Raw genomic sequence first — 11,037 nt, forward strand, 5'->3', positions numbered from 1 at the left:
TCCTGGGTTGGTCTCCACTCTCTCTCCAATTTTCTGTCTCATTCTCCTTTTTAGCTTGATTGGTGAACAGGATGGCATTTTCAGCTCTATTTAAACCTGGCTTTAAACTCGGATCTAAGCCTCATCTATTACTAACCCCCCTCCTCCAGCCCCACCTGACCTCAGGCCCCTACTGATGCTTTGATATTTGAAGAGCCACAGGCTGCTCAGGACTTTGTATTAGACCTGCAGGCCCCTTCTGGAAGCCCCAAGTCACGGCAGGGAAAGGGAAGATGCCAAGGAGGTGTTGGCTGTTAGCCCCTTGTTACTTCTGTCTCCAGACCTTGGCCCTTATCAAATCAGTCTGATGTGTTACCTACATGAGAAGAAAAAAATAAAAGAGCTTCCAAATAAGAGTCACAGAATAGAAGTTTGTGGCAGTCCTCCTCTGCTGCGCAGATTTATAGGCATTACCACAAAATTCCCCAGGTCTGAGGCAAGCAGCCAAGTGATTGACAGTGATTACCAACGGAGATTTTTGTGTTTTTTCAGAGGCCTAACAAAGTAGGGTCCTCCTTACCGGCAGGTGGCTATCTATAGGGAAATTGACAAGGCTCTGTGCCTCTCTACTCCTAAAAAACAATCATCTCCTTCTGAACCTCGCAGAAAGTCTGTTATACCTCCCCCCCTTCAGAGTGAGAATGTGCTGTTTACTTGTTGGCCAACAGATCACGTCAGCATCATCAGGGCAAAGAACATTTTCCCATTCCCACTTTCCCATCAGGGCCCATTCTCCCCCCAGGGCCCTGAGATGAGTGCAGGGTGGAGGTGTTCTGATGGGTGGGGAGTAGTTGGCTGAAAAGTTGCAGACATACCAGACACACTTCAGTTAGTTCTCTTTTTAGCCTGTGGCCCTGTCTGCAGGTTCAAATTCAGGAAGGAAGGAAGGTTTGCAAAGACTCTTCATTGGCACAACGCCTTCCACAAATAGATGTTTTTCGGGGCATGCCAGGACCAGGATTTCGAGAATGATAATGACAAGCTTTCAAAAAGAAAGGGGAGGCCACTGAGTGATTATTCGTGGGTAGGTCTTGGCATCTGTGGTCAATACAGCAGGTGCTTTGCTGTGATATTGACAGAGGGTGGGAGAGGGTGGTTGCAGAGGCTATTTATCCCACCAAGCACCCAGGATCTGGGTGAGAGGTGACTTGGAGAGCCCTTGTCTGAGTCACTGCTGTCCCTGCTCCTAATTCCTATTCCTGGAAGCAACCTGTTGCCCTCATGTGTATTGTTATAGAACCTTTTCAATAGGCCTTGCAGGGCCTATCAGAATAGTAATAAGCCCTCAAGTCTGAATAGCTGGCTGCAGTTTACAGAGCATTTTCAAGTCCTTGGTCTCTCTTTACACTTACCTGTTATCTATGAGGTAGGGAGGATGGCAGTATTATCTCCATTTCATTTTATTTTATTTATTTATTTTTTGAGGAAGACTGGCCCTGTGCTAACATCTGTTGCCAATCTTCCTGTTTTTCTTTTTTCTCCCCAAAGCCCTAGTACATAGTCATGTATCCTAGTTGTAGAGTTGTAGCTCTTCTATGTGGGACGCCACCTCAGCATGGCTTGATGAGCGGTGAGTAGGTCCGCCCCCAGGATCTGAACCGGTGAACCCCGGGCCACCAAAGCAGAACATGCCAACTTAACTGCTACCCACCAGGCTGGCCATTCATCTCCATTTTAATGGTGAGGAGATGGAGGCTGAGAGAGGCCTCAAGGTTCTTTGCAAGGTAGTCTTTGAGTGGCACCTGACTGGAATCCCATAACTGGCTACCCTTCTGCTTCTCGAATCTTCTAGTAGCTCATCTTGCTGTCTCTTTTGTTGGGCCTTTGGGAGAGAGTAGAGAAGTTTGGTTGCTGGGAAGGGAAGCCATCACAGCTAGCACGATGTGCTCCTTCGTGGAGTTGAGGTGGTTAGAGGAGTTGACAGCACTAGCGGCTTCTCTGGGCTCTCTTCTGCCTCACTTTTGTTCTTCAGCTCCCCGCTTCTGAGCCTGGTCTCCCTCTTTTCTCTGGAGTCAGAAAGCCCCTCTGGTATTTTTGTTTGTTTGTTTTGCCACTGGCCAAGGTTCAGTAAGGACAGTGTGGACACAGGAATCAAGGGAATATTCTGTACTGCTCTATCTTCTAACTTCATGAGATAATGTCCAGCATGCCTTGCTGATTGACGATGCTCATGGGGGTGAAGCCATCCTTTCAGGCCCGTGGAGTGCTTGAAATGGCAGGGTGTTAAAAAGAAACAGCAAGCCCAAAATAGTCACTTGTGTTAAGCCCCACCGAGACTTAATACCTAACCTAACTGCAGTTTCAGCCTCTCCCAGGAGTGGAATTTTAAACCAATCAGTCTGGAATTTCCTGATCAATACTAGTGAGGTAATCTGCATGATAAGACCCCCTGCCTTCCCTCTAGGGGAAGGTAACCTTGCCTGAAGTAATCCTTTCTTTTGTTTCCTTGTCCCGCCCTCCTGCTGCCTATAAAAACCTTTCATTTTGTATGGCTCCTCGAGTAACTTTCTATTTACTAGATGGGATGCTGCCTGATCCATGAATCGTTGAATAAAGCCAATTAGATCTTCAAATTTACTCAGTTGAATTTTGTTTTTTAACACAGGTTAACAAGTTTGGGTTTTGTCTTGTAGGCAGGGGTTAGCTATGGAAGGGTCAGTGTGCTGGGGGTTAGAAGGAAACCCTGGGGAAAGGTGTGCTCTGAGATGTTGTTGTAGAAGGACAAGCAGAAGGCAGAAGCAGCTTTGCAGGGGTAAGCAAAGTGAAGGGATCACCTCAGAGATGTCATCCAATGAAGACCTCGCACCAATTAATTGCCAGAGCTGGCTCCTCACCTTCCAGCAAATGGTTACGATAAGCTGGTCACAGCCCTCAAGTGTGCTGTGGTTGCATGTTTACATGTCTGCCTCCCCTGCTTTTCTATGAGTTTTGAGAGCAAAGGGGCCTAGTCTTATTCCCCAGTTCCTAGTACAGGGCAAGACCTAGAGTAAATGCTTTGTTTGAATGGTGGGAAATTCGTAACTTTGCTCACAGATACTGCCAACAAATTCCCATCAAGGACTGCCAATCCTTACCAAAGTCTTTCCTACATATATATTAGGCACCTGAGTGATGCCGCACTAGGGTCCTGTTTAATGGGCCGGAGCAGGCCTTGACTAACCAGAAAGTAGCTGGTTAAATGGAGCCCTGGTGTCTGGTAGAGGTAATTTTTTCCTTTAAAGGCCTGTTAAAGAAAAATTATTCTGACACTTGTTAAAATGGTAAAGAAGACTTTCTGTAAGACTATTGCAATAAGGGAGAGAGACTGAACTCAACTCCTAATACAATAAAGACAAGAGGAGATTTATAGCCAATGGGCAGAATGAGGGGGTCAGTGGATACCAAATTACTAGCAGGAACTTGGTTAGATGTTGTTAAGAACTAAATGTTTGTGTTCCAACTCCCATATTCATATGTTGAAGCCTTAACCCCCAGTGTGATGGTATTTGGAGGTGGGGCCTTTGGGAGGTGATTAGGTTTACATGATGTCATGAGGGTGAGGTCCCCATGATGGGATTAGTGTCCTTATAAGAAGAAGAGAGACCAGAATGCTCTCTCTTGGCCACGTGAGGACACAGAGTGAAGGGAGCCATCTGCAAGCCTGCAAGAGAGCTCTCATCAGGAACCAAATTTGCCTGCACCTTGATCTTGGACTTCCCAGCCTCGAGAACTGTAAGAAATAAATGTTTTTTAAGATATCCAGTCTATGGTAGTTTGTTACAGCAGCTCTAGCTGACTCAGACAGACATTAAGGGCAAGGGAATTCTTGATAAACTGGCTTTAACAGGATTATTACTAAAGGCAAGCCAAGGACTTAGAAATGAAGGGTGGGGGGGTGAGGAACTTGATCAGATATCAAGTGTGATCAGATATCTCTGGGGGGATTTTTGCTAAACTGACATAGCAGGATTCTTTGCTAAAGGTAGGCCAAGGACAGGGCCTAGTTGAAATAAGGCCTTAGAAAAGCCTGACTAAATTTTGGCCAAGGAAGGAGTCTTCCAGGCCTAGTCTGCTGGGACATAGTTTTGCTCATTATGTCTGGCATTTGCCACAACACTGTAACCTCCATTTGCCTCGGCAGGCGCACCTGGGGGGAAACCTAAGCTGATGCCAGTGGTTGCCCAGTGGAGCTGTCCATTAGAATCACCTCGGGAGCAGCTTTAAAAATACCCATGCATGTGCCCTATCTCATACCTACTGAATCTGAATTGATGAGGGAATGAGGCCTCTATATGTTTAACAAGCTTTCCCGGTGATTCTCGTTATCAGCCAGGTTGGGGACCCATGGGTTTACATTATGGATTGACCAAGATGGCAATAGAAAGGTAACGGGGACTGGTTGTTGGTGAGAGGGTGGGTAGAGGGTAGGGGGGCCTGGAGGGGATCTCATGTCTACTTCGCTCCCTTTCCCCATAGACATGGCTTCCCTCCACCCTTGGAGGATGCCAGGACATCTGTACTCAGCAGAATGGCAAAGTAAGTGAACATTGTAGTATCTGCCACCTTTGCTACTCAGGCCCTTTTTACTCCTTCAGGGCCTCTGTTGCCCCTCAGACATCTCATACCCTCACCTTCTCTCTACTCTCTTCTTTCTGAAAGAGGCTGGTTAAGTACTGCTCATTTTTTTTTTTTTTGTAAGGAAGATCAGCCCTGAGCTAACATCCGCGCTAATCCTCCTCTTTTTGCTGAGGAAGACCGGCTCTGAGCTAACATCTATTGCCAATCCCCCTCCTTTTTCTCCCCCAAAGCCCCAGCAGATAGTTGTATGTCATAGTTGCACATCCTTCTAGTTGTTGTATGTGGGACGCGGCCTCAGCATGGCAGAGAAGCAGTGCGTCGGTGCGCACCCGGGCCGCCAGCAGCGGAGCGCACGCACTTAACCTCTAAGCCACGGGCCCAGCCCTAAGTACTGGTCATTAATGTTTGTATTTTTGGTGAGGCAGATTGGCATTTTTTAAAGGTGATAAATCCAAAAGTTAAAGGACTGATGTCCCAAAGTAGTGTGGGGGATCAGAATTGGCCACCCCAAAATGTGTCTCTTTGCCTTGCCTTGATTATTTTTAAGAACAAAGGACTCTAAAAGAAACTTTGACCTTCCTCCCTAACTGCCTAGAAGAATTTAAGATAAAAGGCCCGTCCCCAAGACAGGCCATCACCATAGATAACCCTGGGTATAGGTAGACTGTGAGGGTCCTTGCTAAGCCCATTCTTATCAAAGTTCTGTTTACCAAACATTTGCTTGTCCATTTCCATATGAATTGCCTTCCTCCCCTTTGAAGTCAGAAACCACTACCCCCAACATCCTCCTTTGCCTTTAGCTGAAGATGATATTTAAGCCGGCAGCTTGGCCATTTTGGTGAGTTGCTCAGTTTTCCTGAGTCTCTCCCATGTATACATGTTATAAACTTTTGTTTGATTTTCTCCTGTTATTCTGTCTCATGTCAATTTAATTCATAGCCCAGCCAGAAGGACCCAGAGGGTGGAGGATTTGTCTTTCTCCCCTACAGTAGGAAATTCAGACATCTGAGAGGGGGCAGCAAGGTTTCGTGTGTTTGTGTGTGTGTGTGTGTGTCTCGAGGTGGTTGGGGGGGAGGGCTCACTAGTGTCCCTACAAATTACACAGACATAGCTGCTTTCTTTGCCTGTGCCTCAAGTCTGCTCAGATACTTTGTCTATGCCCCAGATTCCTAGGACTTTCTGGGAGATATTAGGCAGAGTTCTATCCTTTTCTTAAAAGGACAGAAAAATGAAAGGTTTAAAGCTAAACCCTGACTCTCAGGTAAGATACAACCCTTACTGAAATAGCACAGTGTCAGCAGAACATGGTCTCATTGGCTCATTATCAGGCGAGGTCAGGACATTATTTCTGGCAGCTTCTGAAAGCCACAGCCCGTTAGAAACAAGTCTTCTTCCTGAGGGTTTAATACAGCTTGCTCGCTTGTTCTCAGGAGCGAAAGCGCTCTCTCTTTTGTCTCTTTGCTTGGGCCTCCTTTTAAAATGCTAATTAAATTTGCTTGATCTCCGCTGTCCCCCACCCCCAGCTAATTTTGGAGATCAAGAAAGGGAGCTTGATATCTATAAAAGATGAGCCTGTCTTTCCACCTGAGCTACCTTTATATTTCATTCTGTTTTATTACAGGAAATTGTGTTGGGGCCTTAAACACTAACATACATAACATTGATTGTATTCTGCATAACAAATTGGATTAGGATAATTACCACACAGATGTTAAAAAACGCTGAATGCAAATCAGTGCAATTAGTCATGACTTAATATACTATAATTCACACATTGGAATGTCTTATTGTGATTATACTATTTTAGAACAAAATGCTTTAACAAAAAAAGAGGAAGAAAAGAATTCTTTTACTCTGCTGCTGCACATGCTCTGAACAAGAAATTGTTTTATGCTAATTTGGAATTTCACTACTCAGAATTCTTATTAACTAATAAGATCCTTCAATTTCTCTTGCCCTTTTTTATATAGAGAAAGCTGCTTCTTTAGCAAGACAATTTCATGCGCAATTCAACTTGAATGCCACCATTATGAACAAAGGAATTTGCACACAGATGCTTTTGACAAACATGGCTTTAGAAAACTGAGCCTTGGGTGGTGGGGGGCAGGGCACCCCCACTGGTGGCCAGGACCCTGAAACAAAGCAGACCGAGTGTAAGCAAGTGGAATGGGTCCAAGTTAGCCAGCAAATAGGCGGACCTGTCACAAGGACAGAAGGCTCAGAGCTGCCACAAAGTGTCGTGCTTAGCTGAGGGGGTGAGTGGGGGCTGAACTCCAGCCCTGGATCCATGCTCCAAGCTGTGCACTCAAGTGACCCAAGGAAAGGGCGCCTTTTTCTAATTCACACAAAGGTCCCTAATGGGTACAAGGCAGGGGTTTGGTCAGAGAGAGAAAAAAAAAAAAAATACAAGTCTTATTGCCAGAAACTACAATAGCTGGGACCCGTGGAGTCTGAACTGTGAACTCGAATCCAATTCCTAAATTCTTTTCTGGTTTATCCTGCAGCACCGCCCCGCCCCCGTACTCTGTGCTTGCTTAGAATTCCCCGCTCTTTAAGTTTTACACTCCCGAGTACGTGCTCTTTGTAATTGTTCTCGATTTGATTTATGTCAAAGCTTTGCATACCCAACTGATCTGGGGGACCCTTGAGGGTGTAGGGGAGGAAAAATAATTTTCCCTCTACCCTTCTAGGTTCTTGGCTGAGAACCCCCCGTAATAAAAGAGAGATTAACAGGAGAAAAACAAACAGAAGTTTAATAACATGTATACCTCCCGCATATGTGGGAGAGACTCAGGACAACTGAGTAACTCTTCTGAATGGCCCAAGCCATCACCTTAAATACCATCTCCAGCTAAAGACAAGAAGATGTTGGGGGTGGGGAGCCAGTTATGGGAGGTTATCAGGAAAAGCACAGTAAACAAGGGTAAGGTTGTTATGCAGATCTAAGTCATTGTCTTCTGCATTGATAAGAATTTCTAGAGATTTAGAGTCATCCTTCTCTTTTTGGTACAGAGAGGGAGACATCCCTACAAATGGAGATTTCCCTTATAAATGTAAATGTCTTACAAAAGGGTAACTTCTCTTGGTTTTTAGAGCTTTCCCTGTGTCGGATGTTCCTTAAAAATAATCAGCCCAAAATAATCCTTGTGCCAAAAAGGCTTATTTTGGGGGGACAAATTCTGCTCCCCTTCAAAGGCTAGGCTTGTGCCATCATCTTCCTCTCTGGAGTCCCCCCGCCTACAGTTGCCAGATTTAGTAAATAAAAATACAAGATGCCCAATTTGAATTCCGGATATAGAACAAATGCTTTTATAAATATATAATGAAATGAAAACTATCCCATGCAATATTTTGGACATACTTACACTAAAATTAGTGTTGTTCATCTGAAATTCAAATTTAACTTGGCATTCTGTGTTTTATCTGGCAATCCCACCCCAGTGCAAAGCACAGAGCCTGTTGATTAAAATAGATCTAGGCCAGTGGTTATCACATTTGAGTGTGCATCAGAATCACCTGGAGGTGATTAAGACACAGCCTGCAGGTCCCCACCCCCAGAGTTTCTGATTCAGCAAGTCTGAGGAGCTGCCCCAAAATTTGCATTTCTAACAAGTTCCCAAGTGCTGCTGCTGCTCTGCTGGTCTGGGGACCACCCTTTGGGAACCACTGCTCTACCACAACCTCAATAAATAGATCCAATGGGAAGGAAGCTCTTGTTGCCAAGGTGATAATAAGCAAGCAGAAAGCTTTGCAGACCTCTTGCAGCAGGGTCTGTGGGCTCCCTGGCAGTGCTCCCTCAAGGAGTATATATTCACCTGTGCTGCCCTCAGCTACCTCCCTGTGTAATCCCTCTTGACTGTGTTAGGTTGGTGAAAAGCAAAGTTGTGGTTTGGATTTGTTGCTTCCAGTCTTGTTTGTACGTCCATCAACCTGAACTCCTGTACCTCCCTCCCTCCCTCTAGGTGCCAGTGTCTTTCCGTTCTCTAACCCAGGGATGGCAAACCTGTGTGTTGTGGGTCTCAGTGAAGGGACTCTACTTATTTATTTCCTAAGCAGAGAAGCTGCCATTTGGAGGTTGCTGGCAGTTTTTAGTGAAGACATTGATTCCCTTTGAGGCTTTCTTCCTTTGTTCTGGGCAAGTCACCAGAACGGCCCTTGAGGTACAAAAATATAAAACACTACGTGCCCATCAACATAGGACACTGTCAGTTGTCCAGAGGGAATGGGGGAAGTTTGCATAAGGAGTACCTGGGCTTCTATTTGAGACTGAGATTGAGATCCCGAATTTCTGACTGAGATCCTCACCCTTTTCTATTTGAAGCCCAAAGTTGTTATAACATGTTGGGATGGACTAGGGCGGTCCTGGCCCGTTCCAGGGGTCAGGAATGGGCAACAAAACTCCTGAGATAAAAAGCACCATGAGAGACCTCCTCTTGCCAGGCGTCCTCATGAGAGTGATATCGTCTTTCAACCCTGCGAGGCAATCCCTGACGCACCACCGTGATGCCCAGGGAAGACAGGGTGACCTGGGAGTCCAACTACTTCCTTAAGATCATCTAACTTTGGGATGATTATCTAAAATGCTTCATTGTGGGAGCAATGTGGGCTCCAAGCAGATGCAGCAGATCCTCATGTCCCTCTGTGGGAAGGCTGTGGTGCTGATGGGCAAGAACACCATGATGCACCAGGTCATTCAAGGGCATCTGGAAAACAACCCAGCTCTGGAGAAACTGTTGCTTCATATCTGGGGGAAAGTAGGCTTTGTGTTCATGAAGGAGGACCTCACTGAGATCAGGGACATGCTGCTGGCCAATAAGGTGCCAGCTGCCACCTGTATTGCTACCATTGCCCCATGTGAAGTCACTGTGCCAGCCTAGAACACTGGTTTGGGGCCTGAGAAGACTTCCTCCTTCCAGGCTTTAGGCATTATCACTAGAATCTCCAGGGGCACCATTGAAATTCTGAGTGGCATGCAGCTGATTAAGACTGGAGACGACGTGGGAGCCAGTGAAGCCACACTGCTGAACATATTGAATATCTCCTCCTTCTCCTTTGGGCTGATCATCCAGCAGGTGTTTGATAATGGCAGCATCTACAACTCTGAAGTGCTTGACATCACAGAGGGAACTTCGCATTCTCGCTTCTCGGGTGTCTGTAATGTTGCCAGCATATGTCTGCAGATTGGTTACCCAGCTGTTGCATCAGTACCCCATTCTATCATCAGTGGGTACAAGCGGGTCCTGGCTTTGTTTGTGGAGGCTGATTACACCTTCCCACTTGCTGAGAGGATCAAGGCCACTGCCACCACTGCTGCTCCTGCTGCTGCTGCAGCCCCAGCCAAGGTCAAAGCAAAGGAAGAGTTGGAGGAGTTGGACGTGGATATGGGATTTGGTCTGTTTGACTAATCACCAAAAGCAACCAAATCAGCCAGTTTTATTTGTGAAACAAGGAAGTAAAGGCTTACTTCTCTTAAAGGAAAAAAACAGCACTATGAGGGTAGAAGGAGACAGGACTAGGTGGCTGCCCCTGCACTGGGGGTCCTGTGGTGCAAGGGGGTTTGGGGGACATTTCTGCCGAGTCTTTGAAGCCACTGATACCAGACTCTACCTCAACACAGTCCCTCCTGTGGGCAAATTTAAGCCACAAGCAAAGATCCGCATGTATGAAAGAATTGGAAGAGCCCAGCCTCCTTTATTTTGAAACATTTGTCTGGGGCAACCATACCCCACCATCCTTGTGGGACATAATCCAGCCCAGGGACCAAGGCTGTATAGTGGTCTCAGGAAGTATATCTCATACACTGTGTTCTAAGGGACCCCAAGATAAGAGCTGAATTTCCTGTCAACATGGGCATGTAAAAACTCAGAGTCATAATAATTTGAACATTAAAAGAAATGTTGAAAATTTGTATCCTGAGTTGCTGAAGTGAGTTGTACTTCTTACACATGATATGTATATGCTGTTGCCTCCCACTTTCACTGTCCTAGTAGGCACTGTTATTTGATCACAGCCTTCTTTCCCATTCAGCCTGGGCATGCCCTTTGGATCCTTCTATTATTAGTTAGGGAATTCTTGGTTGCAAGTAACAAAAATAGTTTTTAATAAATCATCATCTAGCACTTACTATGTGCCAGGCAGGGTTCTAAAGGCTTCACAAATTTACAAATTTACAGACTCTTTTAAATCAACCGTAGAAGGTAGAGTTATTATCCTAATTTTACAGATAGAACAAAAAGGTGATTTTTTTTTTTAAGTATGGATTCAGGAATGTCTCACAAAACCCAAATTCCTGAATATAAATGATCTTCAGAGATCGACCCGAACCATGGGATACATGCTGCCTGGATTCTCTGTCTACCACTTGCTTCTGCACCTCTTTGCCTCTGTGTTTCATTCTTCTCTCTTACGTTAGACCAGCTCTCTCTTTCCAGTCCACATGAA

The 11,037-nt window shown here is 45.6% G+C and overlaps 1 pseudogene; it reads left to right on the forward strand.

The window, feature by feature from the left end:
- The first annotated feature begins 1,694 nt into the window (after positions 1-1,694).
- LOC131401408 (large ribosomal subunit protein uL10-like) lies at positions 1,695-10,515 on the forward strand (annotated as a pseudogene).
- Positions 10,516-11,037: the final 522 nt, after the last annotated feature.

Source organism: Diceros bicornis, chromosome X, assembly GCF_020826845.1.
Source record: "Diceros bicornis minor isolate mBicDic1 chromosome X, mDicBic1.mat.cur, whole genome shotgun sequence".
Lineage (NCBI taxonomy): Eukaryota > Metazoa > Chordata > Mammalia > Perissodactyla > Rhinocerotidae > Diceros > Diceros bicornis.